Genomic DNA, 16,755 nt, shown 5'->3' on the forward strand with positions numbered 1-16,755 from the left:
TCCTGGTGTTTGTAACCCTCCAAATAAACCCAGGGATGAAGCCAGGAGGAGCTGGTCAAAAGTCCCAGTGGTTGTACAGAAACTTGCTGAAGTTGCAATAATGTAAAATAAGTAGGAAGTCCAAATTAAGGTAACGATTTTTTTGGTTTTATTTATTTATTTTAACATATGTAAATACAATTCTTGTTTCACAGCCACACAAAACAAAGCTGGGGGGGAAATGGCACTACCCAGGAGTTTCACTGCCAGCACCTCTGTGGTTGTTTTGCTTGATGCCTGGGAGTGGCTGCCTAGAACAGAGGCTAGCCAAGATCAGGAGAATAAAAGTGGGTATTTATTAAAGGCCTTCAACAGAGACACCTTGGGCAGGCAGAAACCTCTGAGAGGGGCTACACCCAAGATGGATGAGGGTCATGAGTTTTTGAGACAAATATAAGTTTGGTCTATTTGCATATCAGAGGTTAATTGTTCAATTATAGCTTCAGGTAATGAAGTCATATTCTTCCAGTTTGCTTCTCCTCCCCCAACTCATTTTATTTGTACTTCTTGGAGCCTGAGGCCGAGGCTGTCCTTGGTTCTCAGGCCTGGAAGGATTGTTTTGTCTGACCAAAATGTGAAGAGAGCTTGCTAATGCTTTATATGGAGTTCAGAGTTCTACACTAATGCAGTACAGGGTCGTAAAAATATAAATGCTAAAGACATCAGTATGGAATGCAATTCTTGGGAAGGAAAGAGGGATGAACCCTTTCCTCCAAGGGCCAGAGGCAACACAGGTCTGTGCTGTCAGTCAGGGTGCCTCAGGCTGCCCCTGAGCTACACAGGGATCCAGGTCTTCAAGGGGGATCCAGCTGTCCAGAGGAGATCCAGGGATCCAGCTGTCCAAAGGAGATCCAGGGATCCAGCTTTCTGAGAGAGATCCCTAGATCCAGCTCTCCAGGGGGGATCCATCTCTCCAAGGGGGATCCAGGGATCCAGATCTGCAAAGGGGATCCAGCTCTCCAAGGGGGATCCAGCTCTCCAAGGATGATCCAGCTCTCCGAGGTGGATCCATCTCTCCGAGGTACCCACAGGGTGTCCCTCAGCCTCTGGGAGCAGTGCCAGCCCCAGCTGGAGCCTTCAGTCCCTTGGTGAGTGTTCTCCAAGAAGATTAATGTGGAATCCAGGTGCAGCTGCCAGTGATAAATAGCACAATGTGTTCAGATACAAACCTCAATCTCCATTACACTATTTTTAAGAGGTCTATTAGCAACGTAAGCACTCGTGGAAATAGTCTTACATTTTCAGTGTGTCCCTGAATAGATCCCAGTGACTTGGTGCTGACACATGTCTTTTCACCCAATCATGAAATTTAGTGCAGGATTTTTTTTAGTCTTAAATTAAATTAAGCTCATCTGTTTCAGGGCACTTTTCTTTTATGACGTTACTTCATTTAAATCCAGATCCCAAAGCAAAAGGGGAATTTTAAATTTATTATTAGAAGATCCAAATGAAGCTCTTCGGAAGAGTCTCAGTGTTAAAAATTGTAGTCTTGGTTTTCTGCAGAGAGAATTGATAATCAGGCTACAGCACAGCAAGTAACAAATACCCACTGTATTTAATTTCAATTTCATTTCAATTAATTACTCAGAAAAAAAATCTATCTAGTTTCTTTCCACGCTGCAGACTATTTCCCCCCAAAGCATTGTCTTTGTTGAAATCATGGATATCCATTTGGAAATTCTTCATTAGCTAGCATGGCGTGCTCAAACCTGAGCCAAAAAATACAATATGATATAAAAAAACTTCCATGGCTGGGCTTAGATGTTGCAGCTACTGTTGCATTTGTATTGAATTTAGAGGGAATAAAAGCAGACACTGTCCCTTAATGGGCACTTATGGTGAAAGTGCACAATTAAATAGCAAGGCATGCTCTCTCCCATGCTTGTATATGATATTTATCCTCTTAGCATTGCACAGAATCTTTGAAGGCTGCTTGGTGGAAGGCAGATGTGCACCTCCAGCTCCTTCCCTGGAAATACAAACACGTGCTTCAGCTATTGCCAAGCAGGACAGGCTGCTAAAATACTTGATGCATTTACACCTCCTCAAGGATCCTGTTATTTCCTGTAATGGAAACTGCATCTGAAATTGTTTGGATGGCACATAATCGTCAGAAAAGCAGTATTAGATGCAAAGAAGAGAATGTAGTGTTAACATGAGATGAGGCTGGCTCTGGGTCTTGCAATAATATCTATCATTAGCTATCCTAACTGACATAAATGAGAGAATAAAAATGCTATTTCTCTGTAATAGTTGAAAGAGAAGAAAATACCATGCTTTTCAGGAGCTTCTGTACCTTAAGGCAAAACAGCTTTTTAATGCTTTTCCTTGGATTTGAGACTAGTTTTTTCTCCATTACACGGCTTAATAAAAACAGGGTTCATGTGGCACTGAGCAGCACGGTTCCAAAACGCTTTTATGTCAAATAAATTAATAGCTTTTTAGGTTGCCATCATGTACCTTCATAAGCTGTGTCTTCCATGAAAATTAAATGGAGGTGAAGAAGCACACTGGGAAATCCTGACTGAGCTGGGCAAGCACCTGAAAAACAGAGATTCATTTCCAGCTTAGAAAAGGCTTGGGGAACCTGGGAGGTGAGCTTAATTCCCAATCTGCTGTGGCAGATTAACAACAACAAGTGAGCAGACAGTCTCAAAAAGGTGTGCATCCACACAGAACATGGGCATGGGCAGGGCCTCCCAGAATGGTGTGAAAGGGACCTACATGGCTGGGAAATCAGTGGCCAGGAAGAAGCAGATGGCATTTCTCAGTGACACTAACACAAGGCTACCAGAGAGGGTCAGGTACTTTTCTGCATTTGGTTTTCAGTAGCAGTCCCCTGGTGACTCCTAACAGAGAGCAAACTAAAGTAATTAATTATAGAGATATGAATGGGTAGAGGAATGAATAGTAGAGGAACTGGTCCTGTTAGTAATTAGAACAGTTTAAAATGTTTTGATATAAAATAGTTGGTTTAATTCTGGATTCCATGTAAACAAAGCAGATATTTCAATTAATTCAATTTAATTTTATTTTTGTTTTTTCTTTTGGTTTGGGTTTTTTTGGTTGGTTTTGGTTTTGGTTTTGGTGGGGTTTTTTGACAGACCATTTCTCATTCTGAATATCCCAATTCAGAGGAACTCAAGCCATGTTGCAGAGCTATATCAAATAATTGAGACCGCCATGTCTGTGAAACACATTTTAGAAACACATGTTTTAATAAGACTTTTGGTTCTGGATGTTAAGACTTGGAACAACCAAAGTGGTATAACTGAAACAAATGGTTCCCACCAAATATTCTGTAATGAGATCAGATTTTATGATCCTGAAGCTTTCATTAGAATGGGTGCTCCAAGTTGTGCCCAGTTCTGCAGTTCCAATCATGTGCTTGCTGTTCAGTATTTGTATTCAATTCCACACTGCATTTATGAGTCCATTTCTTTCTGGTTTTAATCTCTTCCAAACCTATTATAGTACTTGAATTTTTTTTCCTTTGGCTATTTCATTTCTCTCACGGTTCCTGAGTTTCACCATGTGGTGAGGTGGCAATGCCACAGGGAGAAAAGGCAGTGAAATCCAGCCCCTCCTTGCAGGAGCAGAAGATTCCAACATGTTCCAGCTTCCCTGCTCATGGCAGGGAAGAGCCACTGAAATGAAAATACCAGACCTAAGTCAGTGGCAAGCTGTGGGCTGACCACAGGAACTGGTGGTGGGTGCAAGTGAGGAATCACATCTCTGCAAGTCAATAAATGTCATTAAGGGTCTTTTGTTCTTATTTATGTGACAGTTAAATGTATGATCCCCCTGAGTGTGTGGGAACAGGATCAATGATGAACTTCAATCCACACAATCACTTCTTATGTGAGACATAACCTTGGCTATTAGCTCCCAGATCAATCAATAACCTATTATCTCGTGAGCTAAGAAATAAATACTGCCTTTGGCCACTATTAATTAGGGCAGCCAGGGAGGTATAGACCAGGAGATGTGTGGTGTTTTTGTTCCTGATCATTGAACCACAGAATGAAGCTGAACTGAGAGGATTTGGTTTAGATGTTAGGGTTTTGTTAGTGGGTGGATTTTTTTCACTTGTTGGTTTGTGGGTTTTTGAGAAGGCAAAATGGGTCTTTTTCTAATATAATCCATTACTTCTTTTAAAAAGAGCAAAGTTTGACAGTGAGAATTGGTTATTTTTCTTGATTTGAAGCAATCTGTTGTCTGATTGTAATTGTAATGTACTGAGTAGATTAACTCTTTCCCAGCCAAAACCAGGACACCCCTCCAAACAAGCACAAGGAAAACATGAACAGAAGTGGAATAATAAAAAGATAACTTCCAATAATAAAAAGACAACTCACTGTTAGCAAAAGGAAAATCCTGGTAATTAATGGAAGACAGTATGTTCTATTGCTATTCCTGTTTCCATATCAATAAAATCAGAGAGCAGTCACATTGATCAATATCCCCATTTGTTGCCACTGGCCCTCAAGCCATTCAGTTTCTCCCCAGTGTGAACTTCTTGACCAATGTTCTGTATTTTACTGCTGTGAATTCATCATGTATTTAATGACAGATACAAAACCAGTTGCAGCAGGATGTGATCTGATGCAAACACAGTCAAAAAAGCTGGCTGGTTCATCTTTGCTTGTAAAACTTCCCAAAACTGGTGCCCACTCATGGGTAATTAAATAAGTTAAAGCATTTGTGTTCATGCTGGACATTTAGAGATCTTTGTCAATAGCTAGCAAAAGCCTTAAACTGTACAGCTTCTGGTTGTTTTTCTAAAAACTTTCTCTTGAACATGATTTATGGGGCAGTTTTTGCAAGATGAAGCCTGGAGAAAACCCATTACTCACAGAAATCAGGAACAATTTTTGAACAAAACCTCCCCATCTGTGCCCAAAGCGGGAGCAGCCTGCCCTGCTCTGCCCACAGAGGTGCAGTGGCTGGTGCTGGGACAAGGCTCTGGCCAGGCTCTGGCCCAGCAGGGCACACACTGGGGCTTGTCACACCTGCCACTTTGAGGTGGTTCATCCAAACTGGTGACTCTGAGCTCCCCTTGTGATGGCTGCTCAGTTTGTACATTTGAGTCCTTTTTAGTGTCAGCTACAGATCTAAGAACAGCTGGGGACACATTTGGATGTTCCTGCTCTGGGCACAACTTTCTCTGAACTTAGCTTTTAGGTTTCATAAACAGTCCTAAATTCTTTATATGTAAATCCTCTCTATTTCTTTATGCTGTATATCAAGGGCAAATGTAAAGTGATTTTATTCTTTCTTAATCTACTGAGTCAAGGTACAATTACTGCAAACTTTGCTCTATGTGCACCAGCTAATAAAGATTAAGTTTATTACAGCACTGTGAATTTTCCAAATGAAAGCACTCCCTCCTGCTCCTGAAGGTCAATCTTCTCTCAGGATCAGGGTGGGAAGGGAACAGCACAGCTGGGGCTGACCCACAGGACATCTGCTCTTGCCTGGTCTGGGCACACAATTTCCACAGTGCCAGGAAAGGTAAGAAGCTCTGGTTGACACTGTTTACACACAAGTTTTGTGTAGGCATTGGGAAATAGGTATCAATTTACCCATTTATCAATTGGCAGTTCCACTAATGACAATATTTGGGCTTAGGGCTGAAATAAATGCCATGAGGTCCCAGAGCTGAGCACTGTCTGTGCTCTACAGGCTCAGACTGGTCAATGAGCAGCCCTGGGCAGGCAGGCTTGGTGGGCTCTAGGCTGTGTAAATATCATTCCTTTGCTACTCTTTAGTTGCTTTGAGCCTCTGACCCTTATCCTTTTGAAAAAAATCCAGCTTGGATTTTCCAGAGCCTGTATTCTGGGAAATTAAATTATTCTAAAACAAAACATAGTCTTAATTTAAAGGAGGAAGAGCTGGTCTGACATAACTGGCACCAGGGAATTCAGGAGAGCCAGAGCTGCTGCAGTGTCATCCTTGATGATTTCTCTTTCTTCTTAATCCTTTCATTCTGTTTACCAGACTTGTGGCAAATGATGTCTGTTGTTTTGTTGTCATAAAGTTTCCTTAAAAAACTGGTAGCATGAAAGCAATTCAAATAGTGACTGCAGACTTTTGAGCTGCCTGTTAATTCAGGGAGGACTGGAGCTATGAAACATTTTCTTTGGCAGATGTTTTTTGCTGTATAATCATCTGTGGGGCTTGGTCTCCAAGACACAGGAGTCAGATTTCTGACATTTATCCACAAAACAAAAGGAAAATGTATTTATTTATTTACAGTTACACATTCACAGTGATAAGCCAATTGTGACAACCAGCAAGGAAGTCAAATTCAATTTGATATGTGCAATCTGCATGATGTGGAAATCCTTTGTGAGTATCCCTGGCCTTGAATTCAGCTCATCCTGAGCCTTTCCATATTTCTTCCTTCAGCCCCATAACTCCCACACTCAAAGCTGGCCCAGGCAGGAGCCCAGAGAAACCAGGACATGGCTAATTGAGTTTTCCAAGCCTGTTTCTGTGGAAGGCACAAGGCTGCTCTGTAGAATTCCTGCTTCCTCAGCCTGTGCCATGAGCAGCAGGGGCAGAGGCTGGGGAGGAAGCAGGAGCAGCTCTGGGGAGCTCAGCACAGAGCAGGGCTGGCCATGGAACAGGGTCAGAGCAGCATTTTCACCAGAGAGGAGCCAACTTCTGGGAAAAAAACAGTCAGGGATTTGATTTGGCAGGCAGTGGGATGTGGCTGCATCTCCTGAGCCACCACGCTCTCTGAAGAGGCTGCTGGTGCTGATGACAAAGGTTTATCACAGCAGTGGATTTTCTGTTCCTTTCTTTTATGCATTGGGTTTATACCTCCCTATTTTGCATATCTCACTTCTCAGATCCCCCCAGATCTATTTCCTACAGCAATACTATTAATATTTAATAGCAAACAATCACATTCTTGTCTGTTGAAGCCAGAAAGTTCCTTCATGCTCTTTTAGGGATTGCTGAGCACTAATTGACTTTTATGTAACACCAGCTAGATGCTCCTGATTCCATTGTGGAGGGGAGCTGATGCACAGAGAATAACACTGCAAACTTCTGGCCAGAGATAAGCAAGGTGAACTCCCACTCAATGAAAAGTGTTGCACAATGTACAGTAACATTTCAGTTGGAAGCCCTCAAACAGTAAATTACACAGCACTCGTATATCTTCTGCAAAATGTACTTTTCAGTACTCAGGAATTTCACAGTGGATACATAAATTTAAGCAACCTTTAAATTCCTTCTTCCTGTACTCATGTGGGTGTGAAAAGTCAGAATGGGAATTTCTTTTGCAGTCATGTCAAGTGAGGAAGGGAAGTTGATACATATTTATATGCATACACATGCATAAACACCGTTTAGCTGTTTCAATTTGCACTTCTGTAAAAAATTCTCTGACTATGAAAATTTTGTTTTCAGTGCCTAAGAATGAAATCTGTCTTAGGAAATCAGCAGTCTGTAGGAAATCTGCCATTTATCTTCAAAGGCTCCTCAGTGCCATTACAGGCCTGATCTCTTAGTGACCCAAACCCCTCACTCAGAACCATTACTGCTGGTAAAGTAGCTGATGGGTTTTTTGATGCCTTCAGCACACATCCTTCTCACTTAACACCTCATTTCTTTTATCATCCTAATAAAAAAGATGCAGGATTTCCACTGAGTGCTGCAAAGTCTTCAGTGCTTCTCTTCTGCCCATCGCTGGATCTGGATCTGTGGTTTAATCCCAGGCATTAGGTGAGCTGGCATTGATCACAACACTGTATTGTCTTTTCTGGTGCTGTTCAGCATCACTTCCTCCTTATTTAGCAAAGAAAGAAACCCCCAGGGTGTGCAGATCCTCGCTCAGGTGGAAGAACATCAGGTACACGGGTCCTGAGGACTGGGACACCTGGGGATGCTCCTCTTGGGATGTTCCCTGAGAGCCAGGAATGCAAATGTCCTCAGGCAAGTCTGGAATACCTTCTGCCCCTGAGGACGGGCAGACCTGAGACGTGGGATGAATTTAAAGTTTGAATTGACTGTGCTTGAGGTCAAGAAAGTGAAAAGAGGGAGTGAAAGAGTATTGTTTTTATTGTGAGTCACAGGTGCTACATGTCTGGTGATTAAACACAAAGAGCTGGAGCTGGTAATTTATAAATTTATATTTGACCTTTCTGCTGCTGAAACCCAAACGTTTTCTTGTGACTCAATTGCACAAAGTGGTTCTGATGACCTGGGGAACTCCAGCTGGATAAAAACAAAAGAGCAGCACATAATTGAGCAAAGGCTGTATTACCCAGATGTGAGTCAGACAACACTGAGGCACACAGCTCATGGGCATAAGGAACACCAGACAAGATCAGGCATTACCTGGTGCCTGCTAAGGACAGGAAAATCACACAAAAATCCCTCTCACCTCTCTGTACCATGGAGCTCTCAGGCAGGTTGCCAAGTGGGAGGCAGCTGCTGGAGAACTCACATCATAATACTTAAATGTCAGAACAGTTTGAAAGGATAAATGACATTTTCTATCTCCAAAGGTGTTGCTCCCAGTGTTCTGGGAGTGCTGCACTGGCAGCTAAAGGATTGACCACATGGGTTGAAAGTTAAAAACACTTGGGTTCAAGACAGCATGGTTGCATTACATCCATTTTGTACCATGAAAAGAAATCTCAGCCAGCCATCTCTGCACCTCTGAAACACCAGTTTCACCAGCCTGAAAGCTGTTCTAGATCGAATCATCTGCAAAGAGGAATTTAAATTGAAGGAAATATGATTGAGAGCTGAAAACTGTTAAGAGACATTTTATTTGATGTCCAAAAAACCAAAAATTCGCAGTAAGGATGAAAAAGTGTGTAACTTCAACAAAGGCAAGCTGAGATCATAGAGGAAGTTAGAAAAAAAGCAGCAGTGAGGCTGTAACAGATGGAAAGCAGGCGACTGTGAAAATTGTTAGTATATATTAGCAGCTAGGAGCTATCTATGAGATGAGAGAGGCTAAATGACACTAGCAGGAAGTTTTGAGCAGCTGAGCTGCAGGAACTGATAAAAATGACAGATATCCTGGGTTGTTATTGCATGAAGTGGGGAGAGGTGTCAGTGGTGATGCAGTGAAAGATGAAGCTGAGCTGGCAAGAGAGGCTGCAGGTCCTGCCTCCCATCCCAGGCTGGGTCCTGGGCTTTACCTGGCAGCTGATTATGTGATGTGGGTAAACAGTGTGCCCAGCCCCAGGGCACTGCTCCCTGAAGGATGCACTGGCTGCTGAGCCACCCACCTCCTCAAAAATCTGCCCTGGGACTCTCTCTTGCCCTTTGTGTCCATGAGTTCCTCTTCATGAACTGTGAATGCTCACTTGCTTTGGTCCATGGCAGCAAAGCACTGGTGTGATGAGCAATTCCCAGCTCCCAGAGAGCCTGGCTTGGGAGGTTTGGGCTGGAGCTGGGGGAGCAAGAGGAGCTGTGAAGGAGCTGTGCTGCTGTACCAGCTGAGTCACAAAGGATGGATGCTGATGCCATCTCCCCCTCCTGCAGCTATGCTTAAAATGAAGCAGTAACAAATGCTTTGCTGCATCCTGGGCATGATTTGAGCTGGGGTTAGGTTGCAGCCAGCTTGTGGCTGCTCCAGTTGTTGTGCAAAGATGGCAACATGAGAGCAAAGGCAGAGCTGGGGGCTGAGGGGAGAGGCTCTGCCCTGTCCAGCTCCTGGGTGTCAGTCCTGGGCAGTCAGCTCAGGCTTGGCTGGAGTCAGTCACACTGTCGCTGTAAATGTGACCAGTGTGTCAAGGCTGCAGCCCTGTAATGCCTGCTGGTGGCTTTAACACGTGAGAGAAATCTCATTTTGACTGCACACAGCTATCTGTGTATGTACATATATATATATGTGCATGTGGGAGTAGCTGTAGGAAAGCATGAGCATACAAAGAGAACAAGCATATATCTGTATATACACCCAGGACCATTACAGGCTCTTTTTTCATCAGCAAAGAAAGCACACAGAGAGACTGAGAACTCAAGTAAACTAAGTCTTTAGGCAAGAACAGAGGAAAACAGAATGTGGAAGGGAACCCATAAAATAATTAAGCATCCATTATAAAGCCATGGAATCCAGGTCAATTCATTAAAAACACATGGCTGGCACTACCTCAGCAGTGCAGCATGGACAGAGGAGAGCTGCTTTATGCAGAGACAATAAACACAGCTAACACAATAAACACAGAGAGACACTGTCCAAGAGGCAGCCCAGTCCTGTCAGCAGCGCCAGGGTTGTGACATTTTCTGTTTCAAGCATTCAGGGAATCTCACAAGAGAGAGCCTAACCAGATGAGGGTGAAAACCCTCCAGATAATAAACAAGGTAAAGATATAAATCTGGTCCTGCTGTCCTACTCTGCTGGCAGAGCTCTCATTGGGAAATTTTTTCTTCCAGTTTAAATTGGTCTAAGTGGAGCTGCATTGCTAAAGGATTACCATGGAGAAGAAACTATTTCCAAACTGACAAGAAGTGGAACCATTTTAACAGAGAGAGCTGACTCAAGTTCTGCCTTAACTCCAGGATCCTTCTTGGAGGCCTGGCTGCCCAAGAGTGCAACACCTCACTCTGCTGCTGTGGCTGAGGGCACAGCTGTGATGCTCAACCACCCTCTCACACCACAGATACATTCAGACTCCTAAGACAGGTTTAACTCATTAATTTAAAGTTTATTTTCTGGCTGTTTAATAATGGTCTTCACTACAGGCACCCTTAGGACATGCTTGGGTTTTGTGGAAGTTCCTGGCTCTCCTCCCTTGCTGGATACCTTTGGCAGTACCAGAGGTTGCTATTTACTGCTATTCCTGCAGACGACCTGCCCATGCAAATAGTGCATAAAATGATAAAAGATTCAGTAAGCTTTCAGAAAGAGAACATTATTCATCTGCTCAGGAACATCTGGACATTTCAGAAGTCCTCCTAAATTTATGGAGTCTACTCAACAAACCTAAGTTTTTACTCAGGGGTAAATAAGCCATTCTGGGGGCTTTGCCAGGCATCTTCTCTCCCTCTCCTGTCTCTGCACACAATTAATAATGCATCTTTCCAGCTCACAAGCCAGCAGCATTAGCCCCTTGTCTCCTTCAGGGTGTTTTTAGGAGCTGCTGCTCTCTGCTCCCGGTGCCAGAGGGGCTGAAGGCAGCACACAGGCCCAGCATCCCAGCTCCCCTCTGCGCTGGGGAAGGGGCTCCAGCCCCAGGTGAGAGCCCTGGCCTGCCCAAACTAGCCCAAAATAGCCCAGCTGTGCTGCTCAAAATAGCCCAGCTGTGCTGCTTGCCCAGGAGCTGCTGCACGAGGCCAGCCATGGACACAGGGCTGCAGCCCAAATGGAGGGCACTGGCCAGGGGAAAGCTTTTCTTATTTAAGACTACGGTTGTCAAGAGAGAAACTGAAATCACGGCTCATCTGAGAAGAGGTCAAGAGCCAAACCTCCTGGAACAAGAGGAGGTTGGAATATGCCAGTATCTCGAGCAGCTCTGTAAACATTTCTCAATGGGAAAAAGCATGGAGAAAGAAAAATAAAAATTATTATTTGAATCCATTTTCTAAATATTTCCTCCAAGAAAGAATCCCCAAAAATTTAGGACAGTCAGCACTTCTCACAGCTCAGAGCTGCCCCAACTCAACACACACAGCCTTGCCCTGCTGGCTTTCCCAGTGCAGAGTCTCCCTGCCCACCTCAGATCCCTTTCCAGATTTAATCCTAACAGACCAGGGATACCTCGCATTTGTCTCTTCTACTGAGCAATGCTTTTATGAAGGTACTTCTCTGGTTATCTTTGTTTTTTACAATATTTTTTCCTTCAGCTCTATTCTTCATATTTTTTGGGGGGGGGGGGGTTGGGTTTTTTGGTGGTTTTTTTTTGGCAGGAAAACAAACAGTAAACCCATTAGGATTTTAAGAAGCACTCAGAACTGCCTCCACTTTGTTATCATTGGTAGGATTAGAGTTTCTTTAAAGCCCACTGCTTCTGAAAAGCCTCTCTCTGCTTTATGCATTGTACAAGTGACCCAAGCCTTACTCTGTACTCTTAGAAAAGCAGTCCCTGGGAAGATTAAAGAAGCTGGGATTTGGCAAAGGAGAAATTTACTCATTATTTATGTTGCAATATTGAGACACAGGATACAGACATTAATACATTTTTCTTCATGAGTTGTTATTTGCAATGAGAGAAAAAACACAGAGTCTTCTCCTGTCATATTGCCTTTGCTTTGCTGTGAATACCATCTAAACCCACATAGTGATTAACAGACTGCATGGGTTTAACTGGTAATTATACATATTATTTGCATAGCACACTTCAGCCCATGTTTATTGTTCTTGCCTTCAATATTTACTTCGTGTAGAGACAGTAGGTAATTAGTTTCATAAAACTTGTGTCTGAGCAGATTCAATTATAATGGATCAAGAAATACTGAATTCAGCTTTGAGATTAAGCATTTTGTAAGTAAAAAGGCAATGTCTGTAAAGAGCCAGTGAGTCCTCATGGAGGGCTGACACGCTCTGCTGAGCTCTGCCTGCTCACAGCTTCAGCTCTGCTTCCTGCCCGTCCCAAGCGATGCCTTTAGCATGAGAGGCTGTGCCAGCCTGGCACAGGGAGCAGAGCTGAACATCCTGCCCCCTGCTATTAGCCTGTGCCCTTCTCTGTGCACTTACAGGGAGGATTTGCTTTCCAAGCCCTAGCTCTAGCCTAGAACATGGTTGTTCTGGAATGCTGTGAGGGTCCACTCAGTCCTGGAGCAGAGGACACCAGGGATGTTGCCTCCCCCTGGGCTCACTGCCACTGCTGCATCAGGACTTTGATGTGCTCCTTTGCTGCAGCACAAGCGAGCTCATGTTAGAGCAGCAGGTTTGAGAGGGGTTCCAGGCTCAGGAGCCCTTGCAGGCAGCTCAGCTCTCTGCTGAGGTTGGCATGGGCTCCCTCACTGCTGCCCATCACTGCTGCCATGCCCACCCTGGGGTCTCCTTCCACACCAGACCCCTCAGCCTCATGTGTTTTACCTCTCTGATGAGCTGAGAGTTATGCTGGAGGACAGCACACCCTCCTTGGAATGAAACTGTCATTTTTACAAAGAAGAAATGGGATTCTCATGCCTCCATAAACAATGGGCATGTCTGCTCCCTTACCTGCCCTTCACAGGTAGATAAAAACACAGATAGATAAATGATATTCAACAGTTCTCTGCCACTTGGGACCATAAGCATTTCCCTTGGGGAAGTTAGAATGTGTTTTAGCAGCTGTGAAGATGGATAGAAATTCTCTGGGGAGAGCAGCTTTCCCTGGCTGTTAGTAAACACCTGTTCCCAAATCTCTCCCACAGCCTTACTGATGCTCAGGCAGATTCAGCCCCTGCTGCAGATTCAGGTGAAATCACCTTTGAGGGGCTGGCACTGCAGTGTCTCAGGGTCACTGGCACTTTTGTATCATGTGGTTTGCATAAATCCAACATTTTTCTGGTCTTCCCCCAGCAAACAGTTTTATGTGAAGGGTTTTTCATTGCATAGGCTCAAAACAGCACAAATTCTTCCACTGCAGTGCAAGTATCTTCTTTAGAAACACTCTGGGTTTATTTTCAGGGTACATGGGTGGTGGGGGAGAGGAACAGACTAATGTTCTATTGCCTGGACAAGACTCCTCTGTTTTCCTGCCTGATTGGGTTTGGTTTTGTCTCATTGGTATTTTGCTTTTTGAAAAGTATTTTTCTCAGAGGAGGGGAGAAGTGGGTACACTGATGCACCTGTGTTTCACTTGTAGAAACCAGCAGATGCCTTTGAATCCCAGAGGAAGGCAGCATGGCAAATTCAAGCTGAAAACATTCTTACTGAGCAACAGCTAGGAAAAACTGAGTAGTATTCAGGCTTGCAACTAAAGAAAGTTTTCTAATCACATTGTCCTTTTAGACAGGTTTATATAATATCAGACCAGACTACAGCAAAGTTATAATAAGTTTAAAAAATAAAAAAATGAAAAGAGGGAAGGAATTAAGTGGATTCTCAGAGATGCCATGCCTGAGTAGGTTATAAACTTTCAGAAGTTGTGTTTCTCCACTGCGGCCAATGGAAAGATGTCATCAAAAGCAAAGGAAGTAGATTCTTGCAACAAGCAAGCCTGTTCCAGAAGATAAGAATAAGCTTATTTCATAAACATTTGCCCTAGGAAGAAGGTGCAGCAGAGTGAAGTCCTGAAATGATAAGGGGCCACTGATTTTATACATGCCTGTCATCAAAATTGAAAATAGTTTATAGGTCTTCCTGCTGAAAAAAGAATCCAGTGCTTACATATACAAGGGTTATCAGGCTTTATTGAAAAATCTTCCTGTACCCAAGAGGATTTATTTTCCTGCTCATTATAACACCAATACAAAAGATACCATGAGAGTAAAAGTCCTGAGAAATTACTTTCAGGAGTCAGTAAATAAAAAGGACATTCGAGAGTTTGCGATGAGCAGGGCAAAGTTGCTGCACAGAAGTGGAATGGGAAGGGAGCCCAGGGGCCAGGAGAGCAGCTTCCTTCAGAGGGAGGAGAAGGCAGGCAGGGCAAAATAATAATCCAAATATGACTTGTTACACGTTGAATCCCTCTAATCTGATTTACAATGACCCCAGTGATGACCCCAAGGAGAAATGCAGCACTGTGACCCCTGCTCCTGCCCTTGGGGTGGTTCCAGCATGGCCCCAGTCCCTGTCGTGCCACGGGCAGGGTGAGCTGGCTCAGGGGCTGCTGGCAGAGCCAGCCCAGGGTCACTGCCCTGCCTGCAGACCTGCAGCACAGCAGAGACAGGTTTTCCTTGTCCTGCCCATCCTGCCCATCCTGCCCATCCTGCCCCCAGCCCAGCCCCTGGCAGGCAGCACCCTCCTCAAGTCCCCCGGGGCCACTTCGCTGTCACCGCTGGCCCAGGGCTGCCCTGTCCCTCCCCACAGCCCTGGACACTGTCCTGGCCCAACACCACAGTCCCCCAGGGCCACAAACAGCCCTGGGAGAAGCCCTGGGAACATCCTTGAGCCAAACACAATTAAAAGCAGTCACTGTGCCCCAAAGCTCTGGAGGGGCAATTGCCAGTCCCAAACGGGCACCCCAGGTGTGGTGGTGGCAGTGCCACCTCGTTTGGGGTTGTGCTCCCTGACCCAGCAGTGCACTGGGCAGGATCTAGAAAAAAAAGGATTCCAGGGATTGCCCCTGGCATGGCTGGGCTGGCAGGCCCTGCCCTGGTGTCCCTGTGCTCCAGCACTGCCCAGCTGCTGCTGGGAGCAAAGCCCTTGGGGCTCTTGCAGAAGGCTCCAACTGCAGCCCTAGAGCTCAATCTTTTTTTTTTTCACCTCATAGAATTTCAGGTCTCTGTGCATTCCATAGAACAGAGCACAGGAAGGCACTTGTGTCTTTTCTTGTTTAAGATTTGTCTTTTGAAAAGTCTATGACTCTTTATTTTTGTCTCTGGGGATTTTGGATGTTTGCAAACTTAAAAGTAATGTGATTAAGTGTTGAGACAAGTACATGCACAGTGATGGCTTTTCCTGGTTTTTTGTTTTGTTTTTTTTTCTCATTAAAAGAAAAATCTCATGAGCTGTAGGTGCTCTGTGGCCTGTCCTCATTGCTCCAGCAGTTCTAGCCCTCCTTGCACTCTGCTGACCTCTTACATTCGTGTTACCTGGTCATAGATATTATAAGGGCTAAAATGTTATGATGAAAGGAAATATTACTGAATACCTGGTTTTAAAATTGTATTTCTGTGTTTGTTTAATTAATAAAACCTTCCAGTTTATCTTCTCTACAGCAGTAGTTCCTTCTGTCCTTCCCATTATTCTCCAATGAACACCATATCTGAAGGTAAGCCCCCAGAACCTCAGATTTCTCTCGTGCCTCTCAGCAGGAGGAAGGTAGAGAGGACAAGAGTTTTATGTCTGGTTGGGTCACTACCCTACATTTATTTAAGCTATTTACCATCTAACATTTTACATGACTTTTTTGGCATGCCACAGCAAAGATTTTCAGCGATCAAGAAAAACCACGCTGGGGGAGAATGTTAATACTACTCTGCCCTTGATAGGATGGTGACTGGCAGCATATAAATACCCCTGACAGGATGACAGAAATCTCTCTTCTATATTTACCAGGAGCCCTGGGCCAACATGCACAGTGGTGGGAACCCATCTGCTCTCTTCAGTCATTTTATCAACACGCTACTACTTAACAGCTGAGGCTTTTGTAATGTGTTTTTTTTAGCTTGTTGTGTGCAGGGAGCAGGAGTGTCTTTAACAGCACTGTGACAAAACCAAAATAAATCATAAAGGTGAATTGTAAATTGAAAGGTCTGGTGATTCATCTGATGAATCATATAAAGGAACAAATTAATTTTGACATTACTTGACCACTTAGATTTTCTACTATGAGCCTGACATCATTAGCTCTGTGTTAATGAGCCCTTGCAGGGCACTCAGCAAACATTGGCAGGGAGAGGGGCAGGGGGCTTGGGCAGCTGATCTGGGGGCTCAGGCTTCTCACTGGGGCATGGAGAGGGTTCAGCACTGGGGACAGCTCCAGTGTCCCCGTGCAGATCCATCCCTCTGGATCCACTTCCTCTGGATGCACACTGCCTAGAGGGGGTGGCAGAGGCCAGAGGATCTGCCATGCCTGACATTTCTACTCACAGCATTTTAGATTGGGTTTATAATTTTAATTTCTATTTACCAGAAGTTAATGAACACTA

General features: G+C 44.3%; 1 long non-coding RNA gene across 1 annotated transcript in view; it reads right to left on the bottom strand.

Annotated features, from left to right (window-relative positions):
• Window positions 1-125: 125 nt before the first annotated feature.
• The window catches only part of LOC135281282 (uncharacterized), a 173,941-nt gene continuing 157,311 nt past the window's right edge, over window positions 126-16,755 (bottom strand). The window contains exons 13-14 of the long non-coding RNA XR_010347977.1: window positions 2,500-2,580; window positions 126-1,169 (exon numbers count right to left, since the gene is read on the bottom strand). This is a non-coding gene — a long non-coding RNA (uncharacterized LOC135281282). The remainder of the gene's footprint in view (window positions 1,170-2,499; window positions 2,581-16,755) is intronic.

Source organism: Passer domesticus, chromosome 15 (genome assembly GCF_036417665.1).
Source record: "Passer domesticus isolate bPasDom1 chromosome 15, bPasDom1.hap1, whole genome shotgun sequence".
Taxonomy (NCBI): domain Eukaryota; kingdom Metazoa; phylum Chordata; class Aves; order Passeriformes; family Passeridae; genus Passer; species Passer domesticus.